Genomic DNA, 17,037 nt, shown 5'->3' on the forward strand with positions numbered 1-17,037 from the left:
AACCTTTCTTGCCACAGTCGTTAAGTGAATCACGGCCATTGTTACATTCGTAACCCGGTGGTTAAGTTGATCTGGCTTACGCGCTGACTATGACGAAGTCTCAAAAAAACACAGGGCCCAGGGACCCCACAGCTAGGTGACCAGAAAAAGCACAGTCCTGGTTTGTCTCTTGGGGTCACCTGTTGGTAGAAGAAAAGACGCCAGGCTTAAGGATATTGAAGGCCAACTTTTTGGTGGCCTTCCCAGAATTTCCCATCCAGCCTGCTTTAAGATGGGTGGACTTCAACTCCCAGAATTCCCCAGTCAGCATAGGGAATTCTGGGAGCTAAAGTCCAGACATCTTAAAGTTGCTGTGGTGGAGAAACTTTATGGCTTCAAGACCTTCTCTAGATGGTTCTAGGGAAGGAAGTTTGCATTAATTTAAAAACAGTTAAACAGTTAAAATTTCTTACTTTTCCCCCCTCTGTCAATTAAATAAATCACTTTTCATCCATTTGTACAGGTGTGTTTGTTTCTCCAGTCGGTGATCTTATATCCCTGGTGATGTGCTAATTTTACTGTAATACTTTTAATCCAAAATAAAGAAAGAAATCTATTTTTTAATTATTATTTTTGCCACATGCTCTGAATACAGCCGGTGGGGAGCCTGTCCGCTAGGTGTAACGTCTGAATCCATCTTGGGTGGTGGTGATTTCCTTCCTCCTCCTCCTCCTCCTCCTCGAGGCTTCAGGGAGACCCTGGGTGTTCAGCCCCCCACTTCCAGCCCCTCCCCCACAAGGGTCACTTGTCTGCCGCCCCTCCTTCTCCTCCTCCTGGGTGCTAGGGATCTGGGGGGGGACCGCCTTCCCCACATGCCTGCCCCCATTAAAGGCAATGAAGAGGATACTTCAAGCATAAAAGCCACACGAGGCGGAGGAAGAGAACTCATTGGGGACACCCATTTATTTATTTAGTTCGTCAAGCATGTGTGAGAAAGCAAGTAGAAGTATGAGCATAACATATAAACATGCAAGTATAACATGTATATACATAATGAGTATGAATAAATGGGAACTGTGAGACAGGGACGGTAGGCACGCTGGTGTACTTATGCACACCCCCTTACAGACCTCTTAGGAATGGAGTGAGGTCCATGGTGGACAGTTTAAGGTTAAAGTGTGGGGGGTTTGAGGATGTAACAACAGAGTGAGGTAGAACCACTCTGTGGCTGAAGTCGTATTTTCTGCAATCAAGTTTGGAGCAGGTTACTTTGAGTTTGTATCTATTGTTTGCCTGTGTATTATTGTGGTTGAGACTGAAGTAGACATTGACAGGTAGGACATTGTAGCAGATAATTTTGTGTTCTAAGCTTAGGTCAGACCGTAGGTGGCGTGGTTCTAAGTTGTCCAGGTCCAAAATTTCAACCCAGGAGGCCTCCCCCCACAGGGATTCGAACAGGGGCTTTGGACCCCCCACCCAAAAGGGCGTGAACAGGAAGAGGAAGAGGCAACCAAAAAAGGCTTTGGGCAGCCATGATGGTGCCTTGAGGCAGCAGGGAGCTGGCCTAGATGCTGATGGCTGGCTCTTCCCAGGCAGTTACAGCCCCTCCTGCCCCCTCCCCTTGTTCCACTGTGACATCACAGATGACCCCACATAGGTCACTAAGCAACAGCTATCAGGTAGGCAGGCTGCCAGGAGATGCCACCTTGGCAAATGGGCTTTGACAGTTGGAAGAGGTTGGCAGGCACAGACTCTCTAACTGGGAGCCAATTTTGTTTGGAAATCAAGGTAGCGAGCAAGAAACACCAAGATGGGGAACTCTGGTGCTATAATAACCAGAGGAGCCAGGTGGATGACTAGTCCAATAACCTAAAGAAGAACAAAGACGAACAGAAAAGCGAAGATGGGACTTTTTCTAAAATCAAGAGGTGGTGATGGTGAGTATGTTTCCAATCCAGAATAGGAAATCGAAGAAGGCGGGACTTTGCCTGAAACCGGGAGGTGGTGAGTATGTTCCCAGCAATGAACAGGAAAGCCGAGGCGAGACATCGCTGGAAATTGGGAGGTGATCAGTATGTGTCCAGCACCAAACAGGAAAGCCAAGGTGGGATGTTGCCAGGCCCCAGGAGGTGGTGAGTATGTTCTCAGCACCAAAAAGAAAAGCTGAGGTGGGATGTCGCCGGAAACTGGGTGGTAGTGAGTACGTTGCCAGCACCGAGCAGGACATCTGAGGCGGGACGTTGCCGGAGAGCGGGAGCTGGTAAGTATGTTCCCAGCAACCAACAGGAAAGCCGAAGCGAGCCATCACTGGAAATTGGGAGGTGGTGAGTATGTGTCCAGAAACAAACAGGAAAGCTGAGGCGGGATGTCGCCGGACTCCAGAGGTGGTAAGTATGTTCCCAGCACCAAACAGGAAAGCTGAGGCAGGACATCACCAGACACTGGGACTGGTGAGTATGTTCCCAGCACCAAACAGGAGAGCCGAGGTGGGACATCACTGGACCCCAGGAGGTAGTGAGTAGGTTCCCAGCACCGAACAGGACAGCCACGGCAGGACGTCGTCGGACCACAGTAGGTGGTGAGTATGTTCCCAGCACCAAAAACAAAAGCCAAGGCAGGAGGTCTCGAGTATGTTCCCAGCACCGAACAGGAAAGCTGAGGTGGGACATTGCCGGACACCGGGAGTGGTGAGTATGTTCCCAGCACTGAACAGGAAAGCCGAGGCGGGACGTCAATGGACACATGGAGGTAGTGAGTATGTTCCCAGCACCAAAAAGAAAAGCCGAGGCAGGACTTCACCGGATACTGGGAGTGGTGAGCATGTTCCCAGCACCGAACAGGAAAGCCGAGGTGGGACGTCGCTGGACCCCGGGAAGTGGTGAATATTTTGCCAGAAAGCTGAGGCAGGACGTCGCCAGACCCAGGAGGTGGTGAGTATGTTGCCAGCACCAAACAGGAAAGCTAAGGCAAGACGTCGCTGGAAACTGGGAGGTGTCGAGTATGTTCCCAGCACTGAACAGGAAAGCCGAGGCGGGACGTCAATGGACACCTGGAGGTAGTGAGTATGTTCCCAGCACCAAAAAGAAAAGCCAAGGCAGGACGTCACCGGGCAACGGGAGTTGGTGAGTATGTTGCCAGCACCGAAGAGGACAGCCGAGGCAGGACATTGCCGGACACCAGGACTGGTGAATATGTTCCCAGCACTGAACAGGAAAGCCGAGGCGGAACGTCAATGGACACCTGGAGGTAGTGAGTATGTTCCCAGCACCAAAAAGAAAAATCGAGGCAGGATGTCGCCAGAAACTGGGAGGTGGTGAGTATGTTGCCAGCACCAAAGAGGAAAGCTGAGGCAGGACGTTGCAGGAAAACGGGAGTTGGTGAGTATGTTGCCAGAACCAAACAGGACAGCCGAGGCAGGACATCACCGGACACCAGGACTGGTGAGCATGTTCCCAGCACCACACAGGAAAGCCGAGGTGGGACATCACCAGACACCGGGAGTGGTGCGTATGTTCCCAGCACCGAACAGGAAAGCCGAGGCGGGACATCGCTGGACCCCGGGAGGTGGTGAGTATTTTGCCAGAAAGATGAGGCAGGACGTCACCAGACCCAGGAGGGGGTGAGTATGTTGCCAGCACCAAACAGGAAAGCTCAGGCAGGACATCGCCGGAAACTGGGAGGTGTCAAGTATGTTCCCAGCACCGAACAGGTAAGCCGAGGTGGGTCATTGCCAGAAATTGGGAGTTGGTGAGTATGTGTCCAGAACCAAACAGGAAAGCCGAGGCGTGACGTCGCTGGACTCCGGGAGGCGGTGAGTATGTTCCCAGCACCGAACAAGAAAGCTGAGGCGGGATGTTGCTGGACCCTGGAAGGTGGTGAGTATGTTCCCAGCACCAAACAGGAAACTGAGGCGGGATGGCGCCGGATCCCAATAGGTGGTGAGTATGGTCCCAGCATTGAACAGGAAAACCAAGGTGGGACATTGCCGGATCCAGGAGGTAGTATGTGTCCAGCCTCAAACAGGACAACAAAGGTGGGACATAGACAGACAATGGGAGGTGGTGAATATGTGTCCAGCACTGAACATGACAGCTGAGACGGGACGTTGACGGTCACTGGGAGGTGGTGAATATGTTGCCAGCAATAAACACGAAAGCTGAGGCAGGATGGCACCAAAACCCAAGAGGTGGTGAGTATGTTCCCATCACTGAACAGGAAAGCCAAGGCAGGACATTGCCGGACACTGAGCCTGCTGAGTATGTTCCCAGCACCAAACAGGATACCCACGGCAGGACGTCGCCGGACCCCAGGAGGTGGTGAGTATGTTCCTAGCAACAAACAGGATAGCCGAGGCAGGATGTCGCCAGATCCAGGAGGTGGTGAGTATGTGTCCAGCACTGAACATGACAGCTGAGAGGGAACGCTGCTGGTCACCGGGAGGTGGTGAATATGTTCACAGCAACGAACACAAAAGCTGAGGCGGGATGGTGCCGCACCCTAATAGGTGGTGAGTATGTTCACAGCACTGAACAGGAAAGCCGAGGCGGGGCATTGCCAGACTGAACATGAACATGACAGCTGTCGCCGGTTACTGGGAGGTGGTGAGTATGTTCCCAGCAACAAAAAGGAAAGCTGAGGCAGCATATCACCGGAAACTGGGCAGTGGTGAGTATATTCCCAGCACCAAACAGGAAAGCCAAGGTGGGACATCGCCGGACACCGGGAGTGGTGAGTATGTTGCCAGCACCGAAGAGGACAGCCAAGGCAGGACATTGCCGGACCGCGGGATTTCTGAGTATATTCCCAGCACCAAACAGGAAAGCCAAGGTGGGACGTTGCCGGACACCGGGAGTGGTGAGTATATTCCCAGCACCAAACAGGAAAGCCGAGGCGGGACGTCACCAGACAACGGGAGTTGGTGAGTATGTTGCCAGCACCAAAAAGAAAAGCCAAGGCAGGACGTCACCGGAAACTGGGCAGTGGTGAGTATGTTGCCAGCACCAAACAGGAAAGCTGAGGCGGAACGTCACTGGACAACGGGAGTTGGTGAGTATGTTGCCAGCACCGAACAGGAAAGCCGAGGTGGGACATTGCCGGACACCGGGAGTGGTGAGTATGTTCCCACCACTGAACAGGAAAGCCAAGGCGGGACGTCAATGGACACCTGGAGGTAGTGAGTATGTTCCCAGCACCGAAAAGAAAAGCCGAGGCAGCATATCACCGGAAACTGGGCAGTGGTGAGTATATTCTCAGCACCAAACAGGAAAGCCGAGCCGGGACGTCACCGGACAACGGGAGTTGGTGAGTATGTTGCCAGCACCAAACAGGACAGCCGAGGCAGGACATCGCCAGACACCGGGACTGGTGAATATGTTCCCAGCACCCAGGAAAGCCGAGGCGGGATTTCGCTGGACCCCGGGAGGTGGTGAGTATGTTGCCAGCACCAAACAGGAAAGCCGAGGCGGGACATTGCTGGACACCGGGAGGTGGTGAGTATTTTGCCAGAAAGATGAGGCAGGACGTCGGCAGACCCGGGAGTTGGTGAGTATGTTGCCAGCACCAAACAGGAAAGCCGAGGCGGGACATTGCCGGACACTGGGAGTGGTGAGTATGTTCCCACCACTGAACAGGAAAGTCAAGGCGGGACGTCAATGGACACCTGGAGGTAGTGAGTATGTTCCCAGCACCAAAAAGAAAAGCCGAGGCAGGATATCACCGGAAACTGGGCAGTGGTGAGTATATTCCCAGCACCAAACAGGAAAACTGAGGCGGGATGTCACCGGAAAACAGGAGTTGGTGAGTATGTTGCCAGCACCGAAGAGGACAGCCGAGGCAGGACATTGCCGGACCGCGGAATTTCTGAGTATATTCCCAGCACCAAAAAGGAAAGCCAAGGTGGGACGTTGCCGGACACCGGGAGTGGTGAGTATATTGCCAGCACCAAACAGAAAAGCCGAGGCGGGACGTCACCAGACAATGGGAGTTGGTGAGTATGTTGCCAGCACCAAAAAGAAAAGCCAAGGCAGGACGTCACCGGAAACTGGGCAGTGGTGAGTATGTTGCCAGCACCAAACAGGAAAGCCAAGGTGGGACATTGCTGGACACCGGGAGGTGGTGAGTATTTTGCCAGAAAGACGAGGCAGGACATTGTCAGACCCGGGAGTTGGTGAGTATGTTGCCAGCACCAAACAGGAAAGCTAAGGCAGGACGTCGCTGGAAACTGGGAGTTGTCAAGTATGTTCCCAGCACCGAACAGGAAAGCCGAGGCGGGACATTGCCAGACACCGGGAGTGGTGAGTATGTTCCCATCCCTGAACAGGAAAGCCGAGGCGGGACGTCAATGGACACCTGGAGGTAGTGAGTATGTTCCCAGCACCAAAAAGAAAAGGCGAGGCAGGATATCACCGGAAACTGGGCAGTGGTGAGTATATTCCCAGCACCAAACAGGAAAGCCGAGCTGGGACGTCACCGGACAACGGGAGTTGGTGAGTATGTTGCCAGCACCAAACAGGAAAGCTGAGGCGGAACGTCACTGGACAATGGTGAGTATGTTGCCAGCACCAAACAGGACAGCCGAGGCAGGACATTGCCAGACACCGGCACTGGTGAATATGTTCCCAGCACCCAGGAAAGCCGAGGTGGGATTTCGCTAGACCCCGGGAGGTGGTGAGTATGTTGCCAGCACCAAACAGGAAAGCCGAGGCGGGACATTGCCGGACACCGGAAGTGGTGAGTATGTTCCCACCACTGAACAGGAAAGCCAAGGCGGGACGTCAATGGACACCTGGAGGTAGTGAGTATGTTCCCAGCACCAAAAAGAAAAGCCGAGGCAGCATATCACCGGAAACTGGGCAGTGGTGAGTATATTCCCAGCACCAAACAGGAAAGCCAAGGTGGGACATCGCCGGACACCGGGAGTGGTGAGTATGTTGCCAGCACCGAAGAGGACAGCCGCGGCAGGACATTGCCGGACCGCGGGATTTCTGAGTATATTCCCAGCACCAAACAGGAAAGCCAAGGTGGGACGTTGCCGGACACCGGGAGTGGTGAGTATATTCCCAGCACCAAACAGGAAAGCTGAGGCGGGACGTCACCAGACAACGGGAGTTGGTGAGTATGTTGCCAGCACCAAAAAGAAAAGCCAAGGCAGGACGTCACCGGAAACTGGGCAGTGGTGAGTATGTTGCCAGCACCAAACAGGAAAGCTGAGGTGGAACGTCACCGGACAACGGGAGTTGGTGAGTATGTTGCCAGCACCAAAAAGAAAAGCCAAGGCAGGACGTCACCAGAAACTGGGCAGTGGTGAGTATGTTGCCAGCACCAAACAGGAAAGCTGAGGTGGAACGTCACCGGACAATGGGAGTTGGTGAGTATGTTCCCACCACTGAACAGAAAAGCCAAGGCGGGACGTCAATGGACACCTGGAGGTAGTGAGTATGTTCCCAGCACCAAAAAGAAAAGCCGAGGCAGCATATCACGGGAAACTGGGCAGTGGTGAGTATATTCCCAGCACCAAACAGGAAAGCCAAGGTGGGACATCGACAAGCCGGAGGCGGACACCAAAAGCAGGTGGGGTTGCCGACAGAGTGAGTGCAGCACCAAACAGAGCCGCGGACGTCACAGACAATGGGAGTAGGTGCAGCACAAGAAAGCCAAGGGCCACGGACTGCAGTGGTAGTATGTTGCCAGCATTCCAGAGAAGGCAGACGTAACAGGAGCTGAAACTGGTGCGATGTTCCCAGCACCGAACAGAGCAGCGGATGCAGACACCGAGTGGTGAGATGTTCCCATCCTGAACAGGAAAGCCAGGACTCATGGACACCTGAGAGGAGTATGGACAGCCAGCTGGACGACAGGTTGGGGTGCAGCACCAAGAAGCTGGAACCATGGACAATGGAGTTGGTGGATGTTGGCACAAACAGACACGAGGCAGGACATTGCCGACACGCTGGTGAATATGTTCCCAGCACCGAAACGAGGTGGATTTCGCTAGACCGGAGGTGGGGTATGCAGCCGAGGGATTGCGACACGAAGGGTGGTATTCCCCACTGAACAGAAAGCCAGACGCAATGGACACCGGGTAGTGAGTAGTTCCCACAAAAGAAAAGCAGGGCATATAAAGCAAGGAACGGAAACAAGTTGACAACAGGAACAGGTGGGCCGGACACGGGAGTGGTGAGTATATATTCCCAGCACCAAACAGGAGCGAAGCCAAACGTTGCCGGACACGGGAGTGGTGAGTATATTCCCAGCACCAAACAGGAAAGCCGCACCAAAAAGGCGGGCGTCACTGGGCAAACAGGGTGAGGTGCGTCAGAGGGGTGGAGTTGGTGAGTATGTTGCCAGCACCAAAAGAAAAGCCGAGGCAGCAGGGCGTCACCAGGAAAGCCAGGGACAGGACACGGAGTGGTGTTCCAGGCAGTGGACATGCGGACCGATTCTGAGTATATTCCCAGCACCAAACAGGAAAGCCAAGGTGGGGCGTTGCACCGATATTCCCAGCACAAACAGAAACGGGAGTCACCAGACAACGGGAGTTGAGTATGTTGCCAGCACCAAACAGAAAAGAAAGGCAGCGCACGAAACTGGGCAGTGGTGAGTATGTTGCCAGGACGGAGTTGGTGAGTATGTTGCCAGCACCAAACAGGAAACGGGACATTGCCGGACACCGGGAGTGGTGAGTATGTTCCCACCACTGAACAGGAAAGCCAAGGCGGGACGTCAATGGACACCTGGAGGTAGTGAGTATGTTCCCAGCACCAAAAAGAAAAGCCAAGGCAGCATATCACCGGAAACTGGGCAGTGGTGAGTATATTCCCAGCACCAAACAGGAAAGCCAAGGTGGGACATTGCTGGACACCGGGAGGTGGTGAGTATTTTGCCAGAAAGACGAGGCAGGACATTGTCAGACCCGGGAGTTGGTGAGTATGTTGCCAGCACCAAACAGGAAAGCTAAGGCAGGACGTCGCTGGAAACTGGGAGTTGTCAAGTATGTTCCCAGCACCGAACAGGAAAGCCGAGGCGGGACATTGCCGGACACCGGGAGTGGTGAGTATGTTCCCATCCCTGAACAGGAAAGCCGAGGCGGGACGTCAATGGACACCTGGAGGTAGTGAGTATGTTCCCAGCACCAAAAAGAAAAGGCGAGGCAGGATATCACCGGAAACTGGGCAGTGGTGAGTATATTCCCAGCACCAAACAGGAAAGCCGAGCTGGGACGTCACTGGACAACGGGAGTTGGTGAGTATGTTGCCAGCACCAAACAGGAAAGCTGAGGCGGAACGTCACTGGACAATGGGAGTTGGTGAGTATGTTGCCAGCACCAAACAGGACAGCCGAGGCAGGACATTGCCAGACACCGGCACTGGTGAATATGTTCCCAGCACCCAGGAAAGCCGAGGTGGGATTTCGCTAGACCCCAGGAGGTAGTGAGTATGTTGCCAGCACCAAACAGGAAAGCCGAGGCGGGACATTGCCGGACACCGGAAGTGGTGAGTATGTTCCCACCACTGAACAGGAAAGCCAAGGCGGGACGTCAATGGACACCTGGAGGTAGTGAGTATGTTCCCAGCACCAAAAAGAAAAGCCGAGGCAGCATATCACCGGAAACTGGGCAGTGGTGAGTATATTCCCAGCACCAAACAGGAAAGCCGAGCTGGGACATCGTCGGACACCGGGAGTGGTGAGTATGTTGCCAGCACCGAAGAGGACAGCCGAGGCAGGACATTGCCGGACCGCGGGATTTCTGAGTATATTCCCAGCACCAAACAGGAAAGCCAAGGTGGGACGTTGCCGGACACCGGGAGTGGTGAGTATATTCCCAGCACCAAACAGGAAAGCCGAGGCGGGACGTCACCAGACAACGGGAGTTGGTGAGTATGTTGCCAGCACCAAAAAGAAAAGCCAAGGCAGGACGTCACCAGAAACTGGGCAGTGGTATGTTGCCAGCACCAAACAGGAAAGCTGAGGCGGAACGTCACCGGACAACGGGAGTTGGTGAGTATGTTGCCAGCACCGAACAGGAAAGCCAAGGCAGGACATTGCCGGACACCGGGAGTGGTGAGTATGTTCCCACCACTGAACAGGAAAGCCAAGGCGGGACGTCAATGGACACCTGGAGGTAGTGAGTATGTTCCCAGCACCAAAAAGAAAAGCCGAGGCAGCATACCACTGGAAACTGGGCAGTGGTGAGTATATTCCCAGCACCAAACAGGAAAGCTGAAGCGGAACATCACCGGACAATGGGAGTTGGTGAGTATGTTACCAGCACCAAAGGGGACAACCAAGGTGAGACGTCGCTCGACAACAGGAGGTGGTATGTGTCCAGCACCAAACAGGACAGCTGAGACGAGACGTCGCTGGTCACCAGGAGGGTGTGAGTATGTTCCCAGCACCGAACAGGGCAGCCGAGGTGGGACTTCGCTGGACATTGGGAGGTGGCAAGTATGTATTCAGCACTGTACATGACAGCTGAGACGGGATGTCACCGGTCACCAGGAGGTAGTGAGTATGTTCCCAGCAATGAACACTAAAGCTGAGGTGGGATGGCGCCGGACCCCAAGAGGTGGTGAGTATATTCCCAGCACCGAACAGGAAAGCTGAGGCGGGACGTCACCAGACAATGGGAATTGGTGAGTATGTATCTAGCACTGAACATGACAGCTGAGATGGGACATCACTGGTCACTGGGAGGTGGTGAGTATGTGTCCAGCATCAAACAGAAAAGCCGGGTGGGAATTCACTAGATACCGGGAGTGGTGACTATGTTGCCAGCTCCGAAGCGGGACTTCGCTGGACATTAGGAGGTGGTGAGTATGTTCCTAGCACTGAACAGGAAAGCCGAGGCAGGATATTGCCAGATACCGGGACTACTGAGTATGTTCCCAGCACCAAACAGGATAGCCGTGGCAGGACATCGCTGGGCACCAGGAGTGGTATGTTCCCATCACTGAACAGGAAAGCCGAGGCAGGACATCGCCGGAGAACAGGAGGTGGTGAATATATTTTGAATAATGTTAGAAAAAATAAACAGGTTCATAATTATGGGTAGAAGCTGGTAGTTTATCCTGAGTATGGGTATCGAGAAGTATTATTTGTCAATAAATACCGCTGCCAAATTTTCATATTTCCTTAAAAAATGAGCAAAATTCGCCCCCCCGCTCCTTCATAACTCCTGCAGTTTATCTGAGTATCTCTGGGTTGTCTTGCTAGGTGCAATAAGTTGTAAACGTGGGATAATTGACGGTGATCTCCATTTGTGCGATTCGAACAATAGGCAGGTGTGTAACTTTGGGTCAACAACCAAGGGATGGTCACTTCCGTTCGTGCAATACGCTTGGTGAGTTCTTGTCCTGCAATATGCAGAACTGACTTGGTGGGGCAATGAGGAGGAGAAGGTGAAGTCTCCAATTCTCACAATTTAGTGACTTTGGAGTTTGGACTAATAACCAAGAAATCATTGTTTCTCTTCTTGCCATAGGCCTGGTGAGTTCTGCTCCTGGAATGCTCACGAGTGGCGGCTGTGTCACTTTGGGTCAATCCCAAGGAGGTGGTGAGTTCTAGTTCTCCAATGGGCACCAAAGCCTGCCTTCCTTCCCTCCCTTCATTCATTCCTTCCTTCCCTCCATCTTTCTTGTTGCTTTTTTCCTTCTTTCCACCCAAATTTCCCTCCTTTCTTCCTCGCTCTCTCCCTCCCTCCCTCTTTCTGGAGAAGTCCATCTCATTGACCTTAGGCCAATCATTCTTTCCCAGCCCTAGGAAAGAGGCAATGGCAAGCCAGTTCTCCAGAACTTCTCCGAGAAAAGAGACCGGAACTGTTCAGACAGACTTCAGGAATTGGACCTGGCGGAACAGAAGGAAAAAAAGAGCAACGGATGGCGAAGACGGAAGCGACACACACCCCTCAGCACATCACATCCTGGCTAAGACCACGCTGAGGCTGGGCAGAGGTCCCCTCGGCTCACACGCGGACCAATGTCCCTGTAAGATCCACCATCTTCGTCTTGGCACCTCGCAGGCAGTCTGCCATCAACCTCGGAAAGGGAGGAGGGGACAAATTGGCAATAAAGCTGTTATGAGGGAAAATGGGAGGGGGGGATTGACAGTCGAGGAAGAACGGAGCGGTTTGTAATCCAGTCCATGCCGGCATCTTCAAGGCCACATATCCTGAGAGAGGAATTTCATCAGCTTAAACACCTCAGTGCTTCCCAACACTTCTTGACAGTGACGGATTTGGCTGCACATGGATGGACTGTGGGGGGAGGGTCGGGGGAACCAGGGGGTTAGTGCTGTATTGATGCGCTGGAACTTCAGGTTCTGCCCGACTGTCCTGCAATCAACATCTCTTAGTAAAAGTGCCTTTTCGCTTTAACCAAATGGAGTCAAGGGTTTCACTTCCCTGGGAGATCAGATTTGGTCAGGTCTGACAGTATCCAGTTGCGTGATCTGAAGTCAGTGACTGAAGAGGGACCCCAGCCATTTCACCGGGCAATTGCTGAATGAGCCACAAATCCTCAGCTGTGTCAATCAACGACCCATGCATCCGGACCGAACTAATGTGGGCATCTGGCTGGGAATTCTGGGAGTTGAAGTCCCCACATCTCCCCACATCGCCAAATTGGAGAAGCTCCCTGAGTTCAGGTGGCTGCAGGTGGCTGACTTTTCCCAACAGGCTTGTCAAAATTTTAAAAAGGAAATGGACCGTGAGCATCCAGGAGATCCTCTGAGCATACGACAACCCACAAGGGCATCTCATTCCCGACCCCTGGCACCACACCAAGCTTCGCAATGACCTGACCTGGCCTCATCTCAATCTGATTCATAATTTATCTCTAATAAATGTTGCAAGACAAATCTTGATACCCAGTGACTCCTGAATCCCTTTCATTCCGGCTGCCAGCTGCCCACTGGGCACACCTCGGAGGTTCATGGTGCCCCCTCCTCTATTTGAGCTTCCTCTTGTGCCCTCTGCCCCACATCAGGTCCGGCTGCTCGCTGTCGACAATTTCATAGATAGCGATGCTCTTTTTCCGAGCCCCACTTCTTCAGATTTGGGGGGGTCCCTCTCCCTGCCTTGGCCACCAGGGCACCTTGCCAGTTGCGCACCTCGCTCAGGAAATTATCCAGTTCATGCTCCATGCAGGCCAATTGGTAGACGTATGCCTGGAGGGCGGGGTTGGTGCCCGGAGGGCTGGATCTGAACTCGGGGTGGGCTGGGACAAGGACCTGAGACTCCTAACTGGATAATTGGTCCCTGTCTTCTTCTGGACAGGGTGTCTGGACCAGCGGACAGATTCAAATTTCCTACCAGTTCTGTGGACGTGGCTTAGTGGGCGTGGTGTGGTTTGGTGGGCATGGCTTGGTGGGCATGGCTTGGTGGGCATAGCAGGGGAAGGTTACTGCAAAATCCCCATTCCCTGCCACCCCACTAACCTGCTTTCCAGTTCCATTCTCCTGTGCAGGGCAACCAAAGGAGACCAGGGGTTTGGGAGGCGGGGAATAGATGGGGGCGGGGCCAGTCAGAGGTGGCGTTTGCTGCTTCTCTGAACTACTCAAAATGTCTGCTACCAATTCTCCAGAACCGGTCAGACCCAGCTGAATACCACCACATGAGAGCCCCCAAACAAAGCCCAGCCACCCCTCCCAACTTAAGCTTTTCTCACCTTTTCTTAAAAATTTGCACGGCACCCTTCTCATTCATCGAACGATTCTGGGTGGCTTGCCTTAGACCGAAAAGGTTAGAAAAGAGAAAAGACGACACACAGGCATCTCCATGAAGAGAAAGCCATTTCTTTGAGCCAGTTTGCATGGGGGCTGCTGACTTGGTTGAGTGGGTTGTGTGAACCCAACCTTTTGGGGCAACTCCTTGTCCTCTCACAGAATCACAAAATCCTGGGGCCGGAAGGGATTAGGGTCTCCTGCTTGAGCAGCGGGGGTGAGTTAGAGGACCCCCAAGGTCCAAAGGTAGCGTTCAAGTTTTTGAACAACCGGTTCTGTGGATGTGGTTAGGTGGGCGTGGTTAGGTGGGCGTGGCCATGTAAAGCAATAAGACAGCGAAGGGGATCCCGGCACAGCTGATCATAGGAACAGCTGAACGTTGGGAGCGGGGAAAAACGATATACCTGAGGGAGTGACCGGGTGGGGAAGTATGCAGTCAGTGATGTTGGGCATGTGTGCGATGGCGCGCATGCGCAATAAGGACGGACTGGGCGGGGCGGGGAGGGCCAGATGGAGAGGGGTGGGGCCAGCCAGGGGCACGGTTTGCCGGTTCTCCCAAACTGCGCAGAATCATAACAACCGGTTCTATAGAACCGGGCTGAACCGGTAGAACCCTACCCCTGGTCCAAGGTACCTTCCAACTGTGTCATTCTGTTATTCATTCTTCCCTTCCAATATTGCCTGCCTGTCTTCTCTTTTCTTCATTCCTGCCTTCTTTTTCTCCTGCCTCTTCCCTTCCTTCCTTCCCTCTCCTCTCTTCCCTCCCTCCCTTCCTTCCTTCCTTCCTTCCTTCCTTCCTTCCTTCCTCCTTCCCTTCCTCCCTCCCTTCCTTCCTTCCTTCCTTCCTTCCTCCCTTCCCTTCCCTTCCCTTCCCTTCCTTCCAGGACCTTCAGGGCAGGCTGAAGAAAAAAACGGAAATGTCATTTGTCTGAACGTGGTGTAGGTAAGGTTTCCTGCCTAAGCAGGGGGTTGGACAAGAAAACCTCCAAGGTCCCTTCCAACTCTTTCTTATTCTGTTCTATCAAAGGTGGTGTGCCCCTGACCCATTCCTGCAGTGGTTTTCCACCCCAGAACCCATTTGGTGACAGAATCCAAGGGCGCCCAGCCCAAGCGGCATAAATACTTTTCCCTGGGCAGGAGAATGAAAGCCTTTGTGCATCGGCCTTTGCAACATGGGCTGCCTTTTCAAAACCGGCTTTTGTTTCCCTTCGTACCAGGAAGAGAAACTATCCTGCTGCTTTCTCCTCCCTGCCAGTTCCCTGGTCCAAATAAAAGAGAATTAATTGTCTGTTGAAATTTCTCTCCGAGGGGGGAGGGGAACAAGGCCCCAGGGACACACCCCCCCCGGGTGGAGTGGGGCATTCTCCACACCACTGAATGCCAAGGAGACCCAGGAACGAAGTGATTCTGCTCACAGCTCTTCTCCTTAGTCCCATCTCTCTCTCTCTTCCTCTCCCTCCCTCCCTCTCTCTCTCTGCCTTGCCGTCCTTGACTTATAGTGGCTCATTTAGCAACCATTCAAAGTAACAACGGCACCCCAAAGAAAGGGCATCTCGAGGTCACAATATAAGATGTTTGGAAGTTTCCCCACCAGTTTCTGACAAGCTGACAATTGGGGATGGGGAGCTGGATTCACTTAATGACTTTGTGATTCACTTAACAACTGCAGTGATTCAAGGAGAGATTCAACCTGGAAACAAGGAGGAATTTTCCTGACAGGGAGAACAATCAACAATCAAGTTGCCTTCAGAAGTTGTGGGAGCTTCATCCCTGGAGGCTTTCAAGAGGAGACTGGACTGCCCATCTGTCAGAAATGGTGTCAGGTCTGCTTGGGTGGGGGGGTTGGACTAGATGACCTACAAGGTCCCTTCCAACTCTGTTAATCTGTAAAGGACAGAAGTTGCCTTCAGAAGTTGTGGGAGATTCATCACTGGAGGCTTTCATGAAGAGATTGGACTGCCATCTGGAATGGTGTAGGGTCTCCTGCTTGGGTGGGTGGACTAGAAGACCTACAAGATCCCTTCCAACTCTGTTAATCTGTTATATGTCAGAAATGATGTAGGGTCTCCTGCTTGCATGGGGGGTTGGACTAGATGACTAGGTCTTCTAGTCCAACTTTGCTCTAGAGGAAACCCTGGTCAAATGGTTGTCCATTCAATCTCTTCTTAAAAGCCTCCAGTGTTGGAGCATCCACCACCTCTGGACAAAAAGCTGCTCCATTGTTGTAAAGTTCTCACTGTCATCAAATTTCTCTTAATTTATAGGTAAAGGTTCCCCTCGCACATATGTGCTAGTCGTTTCCGGCTCTAGGGGGCGGTGCTCATCTCTGTTGCAAAGCCAAAGAGCCAGGGCTGTCCAAAGACGTCTCCTGGTCACGTGGCCGGCAGGACTAAACGCTGAAGGCGCATGGAACTCTGTTCCCTTCCCACCAAAGGGGTCCCTATTTTTCTACTTGCATTTTTTTTACGTGCTTTTGAACTGCTAGGTTGGCAGAAGCCGGGATTCGAACTGCCGGCCTTTCTGATCAAACAAGCTCAAAGTCTTAGCCACTGAGCCACCGCGTCCCTGATCTCTTTATTTATAGGTTGCTTCTTTTCTTGAAAGTTCTTCCTTGAAGAACCTCTCAATCCCATAGAGGGCAGTGTTTCTCAAGCTTTGGTCATTTGAAGACTTGTGGACTTCAAGTCCCAGAATTCCCCAGCCAGATCTCCCACGGATTCTGGGAGTTGAAGTCCACAAGTCTTCAAGTGACGAAAGCTTGAGAAACATTGCCATGGAAGAACCCAAGTGGTGGGATTCAGCCAGTTCGCACCAGTTCGGGAGAACTGGTTGTTAACTATCTGAGAAGTTTGGTGAGCTGGTTGTTGGAAGAAATCATTAGGTCAGAGAACCGGTTGTTCAATTATTTGAATCCCACCACTAGAAGTACCCCAAGGAACCTTCGACCACCTTTCTCTGCCCATGAATTGTCTGGATCTCTGCTGAGGAACTTTGAAGGTCTGTAGAACTTTAATGTGGACCAGAGCAAGTCCTTTTCCAGAAAAGCAACCAAGGGAGCAAGTCAGAGCAATGGAGGAACAGCTCCACTTGGTCTCCACCACTTTCCCAAACCAAGTTTCCAGGGAGGTCATGATATGAAAAAGGCGAGAGTTTGGAGGTCGTCTTCTCTTCCTTTTCTTTCCATTTCTCTTTGATATCATAAGCCTTTCCAAAAGAGACTCCAAGCCATGGTTGCATGCAAGCTACTATGGGAACCCTTTTGAGATATAGGGGAAAAGAGCAGTTGGCAAATAATGTGGGTTGACCGAACTACCACGGCAGAGTAAAAACTCCAAGAATTAT

At 52.6% G+C, this 17,037-nt stretch overlaps 1 long non-coding RNA gene across 1 annotated transcript; it reads left to right on the forward strand.

Moving 5' to 3' along the window:
* The first annotated feature begins 11,245 nt into the window (after positions 1-11,245).
* On the forward strand, positions 11,246-12,019 carry LOC148124554 (uncharacterized). The gene is made up of 3 exons (XR_015739663.1): positions 11,246-11,317; positions 11,459-11,530; positions 11,731-12,019. It is a non-coding gene; the product is annotated as an uncharacterized LOC148124554 (long non-coding RNA).
* Positions 12,020-17,037: the final 5,018 nt, after the last annotated feature.

This window comes from Pseudonaja textilis, chromosome 16 (genome assembly GCF_049901715.1).
Source record: "Pseudonaja textilis isolate UNSWEBS1 chromosome 16, rPseTex1.2, whole genome shotgun sequence".
Taxonomy (NCBI): domain Eukaryota; kingdom Metazoa; phylum Chordata; class Lepidosauria; order Squamata; family Elapidae; genus Pseudonaja; species Pseudonaja textilis.